The sequence below is a fragment of the Bos grunniens genome, chromosome 29 (assembly GCF_055505025.1).
Source record: "Bos grunniens cultivar Pamir isolate PY7600 chromosome 29, Bosgru_T2T1.0, whole genome shotgun sequence".
NCBI lineage: Eukaryota > Metazoa > Chordata > Mammalia > Artiodactyla > Bovidae > Bos > Bos grunniens.
Window position 1 is genome coordinate 7,673,310 of NC_141193.1, and position 15,735 is coordinate 7,689,044.

General features: G+C 45.3%; 1 protein-coding gene across 1 annotated transcript in view; it reads right to left on the reverse strand.

The window, feature by feature from the left end:
- Positions 1-13,146: 13,146 nt before the first annotated feature.
- Positions 13,147-15,735, reverse strand: part of LOC147341900 (solute carrier family 22 member 20-like) — a 30,305-nt gene continuing 27,716 nt past the window's right edge. Inside the window, exons 11-12 of the mRNA XM_086384918.1 lie at positions 14,873-15,046; positions 13,147-13,603 (exon numbers count right to left, since the gene is read on the reverse strand). The gene's annotated coding sequence lies outside the window, so the exon portion shown is untranslated. The remainder of the gene's footprint in view (positions 13,604-14,872; positions 15,047-15,735) is intronic.

A 15,735-nucleotide genomic window follows, 5' to 3' on the forward strand; every position in this document is an offset into this window, starting at 1 on the left:
GTTATGACTGAGGCCCCGAAGCCTCAAATATTTACTGTCTGGCTCTTTACAGAAAATGTTTGCAGATGCTTGCCATAGACAATAATCACTGTCCATCAAAGGTGTTGCATGTATATTTTTCCCAGCTTTTTTTTTTTATCAAAGGTATTTTTATCCTATTTTCTTCCAGGTGTATTGAGATATAATTGACATACAGCACCGTATAAGTTTAAGGTGTATGGCATAATGATTTGACTGACTTACATCATGAAATGATAACCACAATAAGCTTAGGGAACATCCATCATTTCCTAGAGATACAACATTATAGAAATAGAAAAAAAATTTTTTCCTTGTGATGAGAATTCCAAGGGTTTACTCTGTAACAACTTGCATATATAATGTACAGCTGCTGCTGCTGCTGTTAAGTTGCTTCAGTCGTGTCCGACTCTGTGCGACCCCATGGACAGCAGCCCACCAGGCTCCATCGTCCCGCGGATTCTCCAGGCAAGAACACTGGAGTGGGTTGCCATTTCCTTCTCCAATGCATGAAAGTGAAAAGTGAAAGTGAAGTCGCTCAGTTGTGTCTGACTCTAGCGACCCCATGGACTGCAGCCCACCAGGCCCCTCCGTCCATGGGATTTTCCAGGCAAGAGTCCTGGAGCAGTGTTAGTTATATTTATCATGTTGTACATCACACCCCTAGCGAAATCATTAGGCCGCATCTTGGGGTGGTCCGACTCTCTGCAATTCACAGGGTTGCAAACCGTCGGACATGACTGAGAGACTGAACTGAACTGTACATCTCACCCCTAGCGAAATCATTAGGCTGCATTTTGGGGTGGTCCAAGAGGCTCTAGTTCTTTATGTCTCAGTGCAGAAAGAACTCAGTGAGAGGCTGATAGACAAGAAGTAATTTACTAAAATAGAACCCTTGTGAGGCTTACAAGTGGGTGGGCAAGAGGGTGCTGCGTCCCGAGAACTTATTGGGCTACAGTTTTATAATCAAAGGGAAGGGGGGGAGGGGGAAAGACCACTGCCTTCCTCATTCTTTTTTTTTAACTATTTATTTACTTTTTGGCTGCGATGGGCTTTTGTTGCTGTGCCTGGGCTTTCTCCAGGTGTGGGGCTTGGGGCCACTCTTTGTCGTGGAGCCCGGGCTGCTCACTGCAGTGGCTTCTCTCACCGACTTGAGAGTGCTGGCTCAGTAGTTGGGCTGCAGGGGCTTCGTTGTCCCGCAGCATGCAGAAGCTTCCCAGACCAAGGATTGAACCTGTGTCCCCTGCACTGGCAGGCGAATTCTTTACCACTGAGCCAACGGGGAAGCCCCAATCTGTCTTTTAAGGTTTTTAGGTTTCCTTAATATGCTTTACTTAACAAGATCTTCCCAACCTAAGCTTATTCAGCTATCCTTCTAATATTTCTTTTGTGAACTGCTTTACAGTTTACTTTTTATACTGATTTGAATCTTTAAAAATTATTTCTTTATTATGTAGGCTGTGCCAGGTCTTAGTCATGGCATGTGAGATCTAGTTCCCTGACAAAGGAGTGAACCCAGGCCCCCTGTGTTAGGAGCGCAGAGTCTTAGCCATTGGACTGCCAGGGAGAGCCCCATACCTTGAAATCATTATGGAATCATAGTGGACACCCATACCTTCTTCCAGGGTCTGATGGCAGTGACTTCAGGATGGCTCATTTAGTTTGATGTTTGCTACTTGTTTCTGTTAAGGATTCATAATCAAAGTCTAGTTTTTTTCTTCTAGTTCTGTTTTACTCAAAGTTTATTAGAAATGGCTGCTGAATTACGCCCAATTTCACAAGAGAATGATTTCCTCTTTTAGCTCATGAGTGTAATAAAATGTCACTTTTATAATGATGAAATAAAGATTCACTCTAATTTAACAGATTGTGTATTTTTTTTCAGATTGTGTATTAAAAACATTTATGAATCAAAGAATACTATCAAGAAAGTGAAAAGATAATCCATAGAATAGGGGAAAATATTTACAAATTATGCATCTGATAAGTGTCTAGTTTCCAGAATATGTTAAGAACTCTTACAACTAAGCAACAAAAAGACTCAGTTTAGAAATGGGCAGAAGACTTGATTATACTTTTCCCTAAGAAGATATACAAATAGCCAATAAGACATGAAAATATGCTTAAACTCATTAGTCATTAGAGAAATGCAAATCATATTACTTCACACCCACTAGAATGGTTATAACAAAAAAGGATGAACAGTAGCAAATGTTGAATTTGTGAAGAAGCTGAAACCTTCATACATGCTGATGGGAATGCAAAATTTAGAGCAAACAGTCTGATAGTTCCTCAGATAATTAAACATAGAGTTACCATGTTGCTGTGCTAAGTTGCTTCAGCTGTGTTTGACTCTTTGTGACTCTCTGGACTGCAGCCCACCAGGTTCCTCTGTCCATGGGGATTCTCCAGGCAAGAACACTAGAAGTGGGTCGCCATCCACTCCTCCAAGGGATCTTCCTGACCCAGGGATCGAACCTGCAGCTCTTATGTCTCCTTCACTGGCAGGCATGTTCTTTACCGCCAGTGCCACCTGGGAAGCTCCTGGGAATTACCGCATGATCCAGCAATTCCACTCCTAGGTATATACTCAAGAGAATTGAAGGCATATGTTTATACAAATGCTTCTACAAGAATATTCATAATGGCACTATTTATAATACCCAAAGAATGGAAACAACCAAATGTCCATCGACTGATTAGTGGATAATAAAATATGACATACCCATACAATGGGATATTATTCAGTGAATAAAAAGGAATAAAGTTACTGATTCATGCTACAACATGGATGAATCTTGAAAGCATTATGTTAAGTGAGAGAAGACAGAAACGAAACAAAAAAAAACAAACAAAAAAGAAACAAAAAATATACATATTGTATAGTTCCATCCATACGAAATGTTCAGAATAGATACATCTGTAGAGACAAAGAGTAGATTTGTGGTTTCAGGGGCTAGGGAGGGAGAATGTGGAGTGACTGCTAATTGGTAAAGGGTTTCTTTTTTGGGGTGATGAAAATGTACTAGCATTTAATAGTGGTGATGGTTACACAATTGTGTGAATATACAACATTGTGAATACACAACATTGTGAATATACAACATTATGAATACACAACATTGTGAATATACAACATTGCGAATGTACTGCTGCTGCTGCTGCTAAGTTGCTCAGTCATGTCTGACTCTGTGCGACCCCATAGACGGCAGCCCACCAGGCTCCTCTGTCCCTGGGATACTCCAGGCAAGAATACTGGAGTGGGTTGCCATTTCCTTCTCCAATGCATGCATGCATACTAAATCACTTCAGTCGTGTCCGACTCTGTGCGACCCTATGGACAGCAGCCCACCAGGCCCCTCTGTCCACGGGATTCTCTAGGCAAGAATGCTGGAGTGGGTTGTCATTTCCTTCTCTGAACATCAAATTGTACACTTTGAAAGGGTGAAGTATCTCAAAAAAGCTTTTAAAAATGGTCATGTGGCTGTGTTTTGTAATAGCATAGACCAATGTAAATGCTCATTATGTAGTATCTCACATTAAAGAAAAACAATTTCTGTTGAAACCGTCAGGTGGCATTTTGGGGAGCTCCGAAGAGCTCTGGTCCTTTATGTCCTAGTTCAGAAGGAATTCAGCAAGAAACAAAGTGATAAGTGATTTATTAGAATAGGACGCTTGTGAGACATGCAGGCAGGCTAGAAGATGCTGCCTGGAAACTTAGTGGGTTACAATTTTACAATCAAAGGAAGAAATCACCAGCTTCTCCTCCAAGTTGGGCAGGGAGTTTTCTTGCCGCTACATGGTCAAGCTAGGTCTACAAATTACTGTGTTTTTTATGTGTGCAGAGAGCGTGTCCTAACTTGCTGAGCTCACTGGGCAGGATATGGGTCTCATGCCATCCATTGTTGTTTTTTTTGGTTGTGCTGGGTCTTTTTTCTCTAGTTATGGTGAGCAGGGGCTACTCTCTAGGTGCGGTGCAGGGGCCTCTTGTTGCCGTGGCTTCTCTCGTTGCGGAGCACAGGCTCTAGGGCATGTGGGCTTCAGGAGTTGCAGCTCCTGGGCTCCAGAGCATGGGCTCAGTAGTTCTAGCCCAAGGGCCTAGTAACTCCACAACGTGTGGGGTCTTCCTGGATCAGGGATCGAACCCATGTCTCTTGCACTGGCAGGTGGATTCTTAACCACTGAACCACCAGGGAAGCCCCCACCATTGTTTTCTTGTTTGGGGGCATGTCTCATGCTTCTGTTGCTAAGCAAACCTGCTTTCTCGAGTAAATATTAACAGAGGTCTTTCATTTTTTCTACTTACAATTCCCTAGTGGGATTAACTATTTGATCACCTATTTTGTCCCTTTACTCTGTCCCTATCACTGTTAGGCTGTAAAAAACCCATAATATCCTGAAAAGCTGGGGCAGAGAGGGTTTATCATTATTACTATTTTTTTTTGAATGGCTTGTCATCTCAAAGGAACAGTTTGGTCAGGGAATAAAATGCATGCGATGTCCCATGCTGTGACATGCTGTCCTCCGCATGTAAAGTCTGCCTGTGGGTGGAAAGCCCAGGCTCTCTATGGCGGAGGGAAGAGCAGCTCCTGGTCCAAGTGGCCGTGGCCGGGAACAGCCACTCTGGGGAGGCTCCCACACCAGCCTGTGTTTTCTAACAGAGCCCTTGGCTACTAGATATTTTGAACCTGCTCTCAGATATCTCTTTGACCTTCGTTTTGTCATGCAATGATGATGCAATCCCTGAGTTATTGGTATTGTTACCTCTATTTCCCACATGCAAATAAGGAAACTCAGAGAGGGAAGTGACAGGCTTGGGAAGAGTTCTCTCTGGGCAGAGGCGGATCCAGTCCAGCCCAGATCTCAACCTCAAGTTCATGCTTTAAATGCAGCCCTAAACAAACAAAACTCCCCAAGATGGAAAAAAAAAAAAGAAAAGAAAAACAGAGAATCCCATCTTAATATAGAAATACAATTCTTGCATAGTGTTTTCCAGCTTACAATGCTTTTACTGTACTTTGTCATTTGATTTTTGGCGCATTGGTTGTTAACCCCATTTTACTGATAGGGATTCTATAAACTTGGAGAGTTTAGATAATTTGCCGGGGGTCACATTGCTGGTAAGGAACAAGGTAACTGTAGACCAGTTCTTTCATATTGCAGCTGTGAGTAAGCGTAGAGAAACTATTGTGGGGAACTCCCAGGGAACAATGAGGTGAGATTTAAAACCAGCTCCCGTTAGAGATCCTGGACTTTGATTGCAAATCGGAACCGCAGGTACCTCACATTTGTTAGAAATGATTTAAGGAGTTAAGGTCAGGGCCAATGGCACGCTGCTGTTGGCTCATGCAGTGGCTAGGTCACATGTATTCTGTGTCCCAGAAGGAGCTCACGCAGTGGAAATCAGATGGAACATGAAGCTGAGAATTTATGCTTGCAAACTTAATAAAGGGCAGCTTTTGAGCCAAAGAGCAGCAGTATATATAAACACAGCATGTAATATACCATTGTCGTTCAGTTGCTCAGTCGTGTCCGACTCTTCCCGACTCCACGGACTGCAGCACACCAGGCTTCCCTGTCTTTCTCTATCTCCTGGAGTTTGCTCAAACTCATAATACATGTTTAATAGTAAATAGCTATATACACCCCCAAGGATGCCCAACATAAATTATAAAGGGCTTGAGGGAAATGTAGAGATAGGACAGAACTGTCATGTAATAATACAGTTTGTAATAATGAGAAGTAAATCTTGAGACCACAGCATAATCCCAATATTGCTGCTGCTGCTGCTGCTGTGTCGCTTCAGTCGTGTCCGACTCTGTGTGACCCCATAGACGGCAGCCCACCAGGCCTCCCGTCCCTGGGATTCTCCAGGCAAGAACACTGGAGTGGGTTGCCATTTCCTTCTCCAATGCATGAAAGTAAAAAGTGAAAGTGAAGTCGCTTAGTCGTGTCTGACTCTAGCGACCCCATGGACTGCAGCCTACCAGGCTCCTCCGTCCATGGGATTTTCTAGGCAAAAGTACTGGAGTGGGGTGCCATTGCCTTCTCCGAATCCCAATATTAGGCAATACTATATCCTAAATCAAATGAGAAAGGATTTATTTCACACTTCTAGTTTTTATTATTTCATTTATTTTTATTGTGGTAAAAACATAAACCTAAAATTTACCACTTATTTACTTTTATTTGTATACTTCATTAACATTATCTTGTATTTCTGACACTAGTATTGCCTGGAGGCATTGCCCTGCAGTGTAGACATGTTGCCACCAGGTGGCGGCAGTGCGGCACAGTCCCAGGGATTGAGTTTCTGCAAGATTATTCAACCTCTGTCCTTCCCAGACTCCCCAGGCTGTTGCTATGGGAAACTAAGACATTCTGAATAGAGGGAGGCAAGATTTTAAAAAAGAAGGCTATGAACCTTGAGATAATTAACTACACTTTATTGAGTTACTATCAAGTCTGAGGTGCAGAGTTGGGGAGGGAGTGAGGGGAGGGAATGTTACAAAGATGGTACATCCTTGGTGGGCTGAAGGCTGGGGACATAATGATCGCAGTGGGTATCTACTGTGCACTCACTCTGCTGGGTGCCTGTCCTGAGTTTTCCTTACTCCTAAGGCAATCTTGTGTGGCATTACTGCAACCAGCCTCTACTCCCCGTGTGTGTGTGTGTTGCTCAAATGTGTCTGACTCTGTGACTCCATGGACTGTAGCCCACCAGGCTCCTCTGTCCATGGGCTTCTCCAGGCAAGAACACTGGAGTGGTTTGCCATGCCCTCCTCCAGGGGATCTTCCAACCCAGAGATGGAACCCTGGTCTCCTGCACTGCAGGCGGGTTCTTTTCCGTCTGAGCCACCAGGGAAGCCTACCCTGCCAGTCAGTCGCTCCCTTATTTTGGCCTCTGCGATCTGTTTGAAATGCAAATGTTGTCACGTCAGCCCCGCCCCTTGGGTAGAACCCTTGCGGTGGATTCCTCTCACCTCTGGACCCCCCCTCCAGGCCCGGCCTTTGTTCTCCTTTCTCAGGCCCTGCTGGTCCATCCTCCGCAGAGGTTTTGTTCCCGCTCTGTTTTGCACCTGGAGTGTCCTTGCGTCCCCTCTTCACGGATTGACTCCAACTCCTCTTTCTCAAGGCCTCTTCCTTGACCGCCAGAATCTCTCCTTCATGACCCTCAACACAGCTTTATTTTCACATTTGTCATTTATTTGTCTTGGACTCATATCTCCCAGCTCATTTTCCCACAGGCTCCCTAAGGCAGATCACACGTCTGCGCTGACATCTCGGTGCTGACCCTTGGCAGGTAGATGCTCTCAGGAGGTGCTTATTGACTAAAGAAAGGGAAGAAGCTGGCGGCTGGAGGGCCTTGCTTAGGCTCTGCAGCCAGTGGAGGTGCCAGCCGAGACTGGGCACAGGTTTCCACTCTGTGCACTCAAGTCGAGGCCTTTGTGACCTCGGACTGATGAGCTGAGCTCCGCACTTCAGTTTCCTCATTGGTCAAATGGGTATAAAACCACGTGAAAGGACTGCTGGACTCCAGAATGGCTACAGAAACGAAATGAGTTCACACACGTGGAGGAAGGATATAGGCACTGGGGTGCTGGCTAGAGACCAACGAAAGACTGTAAAATAGCTCATTAATACTGCTTTATATTGGTTACAGGTTGAAATGATAATATTCTGAATATATAGAGTTAAGTAAAATGTCATATTTTATTATACTGTATATTATAAATTAATTTCGTTTTCCTTTCTTGGGCTGTGCTGGGTCTTTGTTGCTGCGTGCGGGCTTTCTCTAGTTGCGGTACACGTGCCTCTCCTCGCAGCGGCTCAGGCTCAGTAGTTGGGGCACACAGGCTTAGTTGCTCCTCTGCATGCGGAATCTTCCAGGACCAGGAACTGAATCTGTGTCCCCTGCATTGCAAGGTGGATTCTTAACCACTAGACTACCAGGGAAGTCCCTCTTTTTTACTTTTTCAAATGTGGCCACTAGAAAATTTTAAATTATACATGTGACCTGCATTATATTTCTACCAGCCTATCTCACCAGGATGGCTGGATTGGTCCCCACACCACTCTGGCTCCCTTCCAATCTATTTTCTATTAATACTCCATAGCCAGAGCAATCTTTTCGAAAAATAATATAATCCTCTCACACCTGTTACCTCTTGCGTCTTGCCCCGTCTTACGTAAGACCAATCCTTCATTTCCCTTTGTTAATAGGATGAAGAACCACATCCTGCTGAAGCCTTAAGCCTCTGCCCAGACTGGCCCCAGCTGCCCCTCTCCAGGCGGCATGTGAACGCTTAATTGTGGCATTGGGGATCAAGTTCCCTGACCAGGGATTGAACCCAGGCCCCCCGCATTGAGAGTTGCAGGGTCTTAGCTACTGGACCACTGGTGAAGTCCCAACAACCTCCTCTTTAAAAAACAAAACAAGAACGTTCCCAGTGGCGCATATGTTCCACCCCCGACCTGGGAAGATTTCACATAATACTGAGCAACTAAGCCTGATCACTGAAACTGCAGGGCCCACGCTCTAGCGCCGGAGAGCCCGCGTGCTGCGACTACTGAAGCCTGTGTGCCTACAGCCTGTGCCCCGAATCAGGAGACGCCGCCGCAATGAAGCCTGCTCGCCGCAACTACAAAAAGCCTGTGCACGGTATCAAAGACCCAGTGACAAAAAATAAAGAAATTAATACAATAAAATAAAAATTTAAAAAGAAAGTAGCTATTGCTGTGAGGTTTTTTAAAAAATATATTTTATTTTTATCTAATTTTGTCTGTGCTGGGTCTTTGTTACTGTACGGCTTTTCTCCAGTTGCGGGGAGGGGGGCTACTCTCCACTTGCAGTGTGAGAGCTTCTCATTATGGTGGCTTCTCTTGTTGCAGAGCATGGGCTCAGGGTAGCTGTGGCACTTGGGCACAACTGGAGCTCAGGCTCAATAGTTGTGATGTATGGGCTTTGTTGCCCCACAGCATGTGGGATCTTCCCGGATTAGGGATCGAACCTGTGTCTCCTGCATTCGCAGGCGGATTCTTTACCACTGAGCTACCAGGGAAGCCCTGCTGTGAGATTTTGAGAATTATCAGTGAACTGTACACGATAGGAATTAGGCCAGGCAAATTGCTCTCCTCCTACAGTAGAACAGCTTAATGTTAAGTGAGTAAGCAGAACCTCTGAGTGCAGTTGAGCAGGCTGTTCACTGAGCAAGGAGACCCGGCCAAATGGGTGGGAACAGGCTGTTGAAATCGAGCTCATGTTTTGCTAGCCAAGCTGTGGATCTCTCTGGGGGTGGAGTGGGCACCACCCACCCACCAAGCTGGGTGCTGAGCATGCTGCATCTGCCTGGAGGGGGTATGTTTTCTAAATTCACCCATAGGTGGTGTATGGACTAGGTGGCCCTGCATTTATGGTCAGCCCAATGGTATGTTTTAATTGAGTCAAGCGTTCTATTGTAAGAAATTACGAAGAAAAGACAACTTGTTTATTTGGGGTGCATGCCGCATGCTAAGTCCCTTCAGCTGTGTCCGACTCTTTGCGACTCTATGGACTGTAGCCTGCCAGGCTCCTCTGTCCTGGGAGTGTTGTGTATAAATGGGAGAATATGGCAATGACATCAGTCTTTCTTCCCCTCACTTTCCCAGCTGTGCCCTCGAGCTGCAGGATGCTCGGCATCTAGACCTTCTTCCTTAGCTCATGATGTGAACTAGAACCAGGTTGGACTGGGCTGGACCCCAGTTTTGGCTGTTTATCTTGTCCTTAAAGGTGACATTGTGGGAATTGAGTTGTGTCCCCAAGGATCACGCCAGTGTACAGGACAAACTCTGCTTCTCCCTTTAGCAAACATTCCCTGAGGGCCAACCCAGGTGACTCCTTGCCACTGCCGTCGCCCGGCGTCCCCCCACCCCCATTTATCAAAGAAGGGCTTTTCTGGGACTTCCCTGGCGATCCCGCAGGGAGCATGGATTCGATCCGTGGTGGGAAAACTGAGATCCCGCATGCCGTTAGTGACAGTGAGAGTCGCTCAGTTGTGTCAGACTCTTTGTGACCCCAGGGACTATACAGTCCATGGAGTTCTCCAGGCCAGGAAACTGGAGTGGGTAGCCATTCCCTTCTCCAGGGGATCCTCCCAATCCAGGGATTGAACCCAGGTCTCCCTCATTGCAGACGGATTCTTTACCAGCTGAGCCACAAGGGATTGGGCATGGCCAAAAAAAAAAAGCCTGTTCCTCCGCAGCCCCTCTCCCCCAAGGCTGGGGATGGATGGATGTGGACAGCAGCCAAGGAGGGGTGCCGTCTCCTTTCTGAGTGTTTCACCCTGAGGTCCAGTCAGACTGGAGCTGCTGTCCTGACTGCTCCGGTTTCTTGGGCTGAGGAAAGGGCAAGTTTAATGAGTCCAGATGTTTTTCTGACTGGTTGTGGGCACAGTGTAAGTGTTCAGGGAGACAAGGAGGTGTGCGTGAGGTAGGCTGGGAAGATGGAGCTATCGAGAAGGCAAGTTCTGTTTTGTTTTTTTTTTAGAATTAGCCAATTCTTCTTATTATTATTAATGAACAAAGCAAAACAAATACCTGGAATACATGAGGTAGCTAGCAAGTGGCCACAAAGCTGAAGTGCATTTTAAGCTCCATTTATACAGAATTAAAACTGCAGTTGTTACACATCCTCCTACTTTAGTAAATAGCAGATTTTCAATTCGTGTTAGTAGGTACAATGAGCTTCTTCCTCAAGATGATCAGGCTGACTCTGACACTTCTGTTCTGTCCTTTCTCTTTTTTTTGTAGGCATAAAAAAGTTTTATCTTTTTTCTAAAAAAAATTGAAGTATAGTTGATTTATTTTGTTTCTTTATTATTTTGTTTTCTTTTAACTAAGGTATTTTCATAGTTTATTATTTCTTCTCATAGTTTATTATTATTTCTTCTTTCCTAATCAGGCCAAAAAACAAATCTAGAACATTATGAGTCTTTTTCAGATACAAGAGGACATTTAGTTATTTATTCTTCTTTGTGTAATATTTGGGGCTTCTCAAGAGGTGCAGTGGTAAAGAATCCATCTGCTAATGTAGTAGATTCAAGAGATGCGGGTTCAATCCCTGGGTTGGGAAGACTTCATGGAGTAAAGAAAGACAATCTACTCCAGTATTCTTGCCTGGAAAATTCCATGGACAGAGGATCCTGGAGGGCAGCAGTCCCTGGCGGGCAGGGTCTCAAACAGACACGACTGAGAGCACTCACTCACACACACACACACACACCCCTATGTGTAATATTTAAGTAACCTTTTATGTTCTAAAGTCACATTGCTGTTTTTTAAACCTTCAAAACTGAATTGCAGGTGGCTTTCTGATAAATAACAATGTCTTGTTTGGCATATTGAATGAACTTGTGTTTTATTTTTGGCCGAGGTGGTCCACAGCTCTCTAGTTGTGGCCAATGGGCTTAGTTGCCCCCAGCAGGTGGGATCTTAGTTCCCTGGCCAGGGGTCAAAACTACATGCCCTGCATTGCCAGGTGAATTCTTAGCCACTGGACCACCAGGGAAGTCCCTTGAATGCAAAAGTATCATTACAAGTTTGTTGGTTGAATTTACTTTCAAATACTTCTTAGCTTTTACCTGTTAACATGAAATCAGGCAGAAGTTTGGGAAGAGAATAAACTGAACATCATGGTAAAACAGATTTACGATACGGAAGTCCTTCCTATCATCAGAATTTCTCTGAATAGTTCTGTTTCTGCAGCAAGCAAGCATTTATCCCTTGAGTGTCTGGACCCCAGGGGCCCCTGGGGTGGCTCTGTGGCTCGCTGACTCCCGCTTGGTGCTCCATGGCTGCTGTCCGGCTCTTCACTCCCCCCATCTCCTCTCCAGGCTCCCCACTTACTCATAGATTAACGCCTTCCATGGAGAAGCTCAGGCAAGACCAGCTACATAATTTGTGAGACCTAGTGCAAAGTGTGGAGAAGGCAATGGCACCCCACTCCAGTACTCTTGCCTGGAAAATCCCATGGGTGGAGGAGCCTGGTAGGCTGCAGTCCATGGGGTCGCTAAGGGTTGGACACAACTGAGCGAATTCCCTTTCACTTTTCACTTTCATGCATTGGAGAAGGAAATGGCAACTCACTCCTGTGTTCTTGCCTGGAGAATCCCAGGGACGGGGGAGCCTGGTGGGCTGCCGTCTATGGGGTCACACAGAGTCGGACACGACTGAAGTGACTTAGCAGCAGCAGCAGCAGTGCAAAGTGAGAATTCGGGGCTCCTCGTTCACAAATGACTGAGCATTTCAAGATGGTAGCAGCCAAGCATTATACCCAAACGTGGTACCCTTCTGAGCGTGGAGCTCCAAGCAACTGCAAGGTTGCACACCCATTAAGTCGGCCGTGTTCACAGTCCTTCTCGATAATGCCAGAGCCTTTCTTTGCTTGAAGCCAGCACTGGACTAGGACCACATGGGCTGGCTGCCCTTCTCCTGACTTGGGCCCTTCAGCTGCTTCTCTGCTGCCTGATGGGTCTATTTTATAATCTTAATTAAGTCCTTCTGAGACCTGAAGCTCTTCTGAGAGAGGGGAGGGGTGTCCTGGGGCAGACATGGCTGGGGAACCAGGAGACCTGGCTGGGTTCTGTCTCCAGAAAGGGCTGGGTTGGGGCTAGGCTTATATGACAACTGACCTTGGGTTGCCCTTTGGGTGAGTGCTTGCTAAAGAGAGAAGTAGTCTTGGCACCTGGGAGCTGATGAAAAGCTGCCCGAAAGAGATAACAATGGTAGCATTATTTCAATTTGGGTGTTTTTTTGGTGTTTTGCACAGTCATCTTGTCTTGCACAGAGCTACTCTGGAAACTTGTCTAGAAATAGTTGGAAATCACCCAGGAAAGTCATGTGTATCCATCACCTTATCATTAAAAGTAATCAAGACTCATTAAAAGAGCTGCCTTCTTGTAAATAAAGGAGACGCTATGCCCAGTGCCCCTTCAATCTCAACAGTGATGATCCTGAGACAGCTGGAGAGGAAGTACCCAGAGCAGGGCCATGGTGGAAAGTTTCTAGATCTGTGCCGCCTGGTACAGTAGCCACTAGCCACATGTGGCTACTGAGCACTTGGAATGTGGCTAGTGAGACCCAGGAATTACATTTAAATTTTATTTAATTTTAATTAATTTCAATCTCGGTAGCCACAGGGAGCCGTTAGCAACTGCATTGGACAATGCAGACTACATCTGGAATCTAGATTCAGAGCATTGTAACCCTAAACAATTTTAAAATATTTGTAAAGACCCCAATCATGTCAAAAAGTGGTTCTATTAAATGTTTTAGGCAGACAAAGCACAGTACTGGGAACCAGATAGAAGAGCCTTGTATTGACAAGGAGACAGATACGGAACTGACTAAGATGTAAGAATTGTAGAATTCGTGAGCTGATGAGACCTAAAGCTTTTTAAAGTCCTTTTACAATTGTGCTGGTAGACCCTGTTGCAGAAACAACCTCGCAATGTGACGATGATGGTAATGTTTTGTCAGTGTCATCCTCCAAGAGTCACCAAGGACAGTGGTCCTTCCAGTGGCGTAAGTACCTCCAGAGTCTTCTCCCCTATAAAAACATGTGAACACTGGCCAAAGATGTTGAAATCAACTTTTTCAGAACTCTGAAAATGAATCAAAGGCTTGCAACAGATGCTCAACAGATCAGTCATTAAGAAAATGCGAATCAAAACTGCAATGAGATACCACTTGACACATACTAGGATAACTATAATAAAACATGGAAAATAAGTACTGGCAAGGGTGTGAAGAAACTGGAATTCTGTGCTTTATGGTGCAAATGGAAAATGGCACAGCCACTGTACAGGTCCTCAAAAAATTACCTGATTACCCATAAATTCCTCTCCTGGGTATTTAACCTAAAAAAATGAAAACAGGTATTCAAACAAATATTTGCACATGAATATTCGAAGCCACACTATTCACAGTATTCTCAAAGTGGAAGCAACTCAAAAGACCATTAGTTGATGAATGGCGAAACAAAATGTGATTTATCAATGCAGTGGAATATTATTTGGGGATCAAAAGGAACGATGCATGGATACATGCTACTATAGGGATAACCCTTGAAAGCATTATACTAAGTGAAAGAAATCAGACACAATGACCAGATTTTACATGATTCCCTTATCCATCTCTCTCGAAAGGTAAGTACATTCACGGTTCTTTACAATTGGTACCTAAGGCAAATTTATAGAGATAGAAAAGTGGATCAGTACCTAGAGGGGTGGGATGGGAGAGCAGTGGGAGGCATGTTCGAGTGGGAGGGGACATGGGTAAACCTGTGGCTGATTCATGTTGGTGTTTGGAAGAAATCAACACAATACTGTAAAGCAATTATCCTTCAATTAAAAATAAATAAGCTTAATAAAAAGAAAAGCCGATTAGTGATTTGCCAGGTGTTCGGGGAAGGCAGTCATGGGGCTTGCCCTCACAGAGTTCACAGTCTAGCTGAAACTGCAGACACCGAACAAGGAGGACAATGAGATGATAAAATGTGCCAGGGGCTATGGTTCTACTCTAAGAGCACGTGGTCCCGGCTGGAGGGGCTCCTGGCGAGGGGCAGGCGTGCTTCCTGAGGGAGAGCTGTCCACCGGACCTGCCGGGCGAGAAGGTATGAGCCAGGGTAGCGGCGGGGGAGAGGGGAGGGCCAGCCTTCAGTTCACCCTCTTCTCTTGCTGCCTTTTCTTCCAACCCTGACACTTCTGACCCTCCCCACTGCTGCCAGAGAGGCTTTCCTAAAATTCACATTTGTGCTCGTCACTTACTTGAAACCCTTGACTGAAAAAAACCATAAAGAACTATGAATGATACTTACCTCTGGGGAGAGAGACCGACAGGGGAAATTTTTTTTTTCCTTTTGTGCTTTTCTGTGTTTATACTTCTACATGTACAACTTCTGCTTTTGAAATGTCAACAGAGGTCATTTCCTTGATATTCCCTTAGGAGATTATATTTCTCTTCATGTTCTTCTCTGACTTTCTGCCGCCATCTGGAGAAAAAGCCATTTCTTTAGCAAATACGATCTTCCCTCACATTTCCCATTTTTTTCCAATCCCAGTTGATGCTCCAGTATTTTAGTCAGGACCTATGAAGGAGAACGGAGAAGGCAATGGCACCCCACTGCAGTACTCTTGCCTGGAAAATCCCATGAACGGAGGAGCCTGGTAGGCTGCAGTCCATGGGGTCGCTAGAGTCAGACACAACTGAGCGACTTCACTTTCACGCACTGGAGGAGGAAATGGCAACCCACTCCAGTGTTCTTGCCTGGAGAATCCCAGGGATGGGGGAGCCTGATGGGTTGCCGTCTATGGGGTCTCGCAGAGTCGGACACGACTGAAGCGACTTAGCAGCAGCAGCAGCGGCATGAATGAGAAATGACAGAAATGTGACTCAAGATATTGTATGCTCTTGGCTTTGCTTTTGTTCTGGTTGGTTTCATGGCAACTGGCACAAGCTGGGAGAACTGCTCTACCTGTTCTGTGTCTGTTTCGTGTTTGAACGTCCTGTCGGGCAGGCAATGCTTATTACTCTCATTTCATAGAGGAGAAAACCAAGACGAGAGAGGCTAGGCAGCTCCCCCAGCGTTTCACAGTTAGTACGGGAGCTGGAACCAGACAGTTTGCCTCCAGAGCCTGCCACCTGGGACATGGATCTCTTGCTGAAGACCTCCAGGGTCAG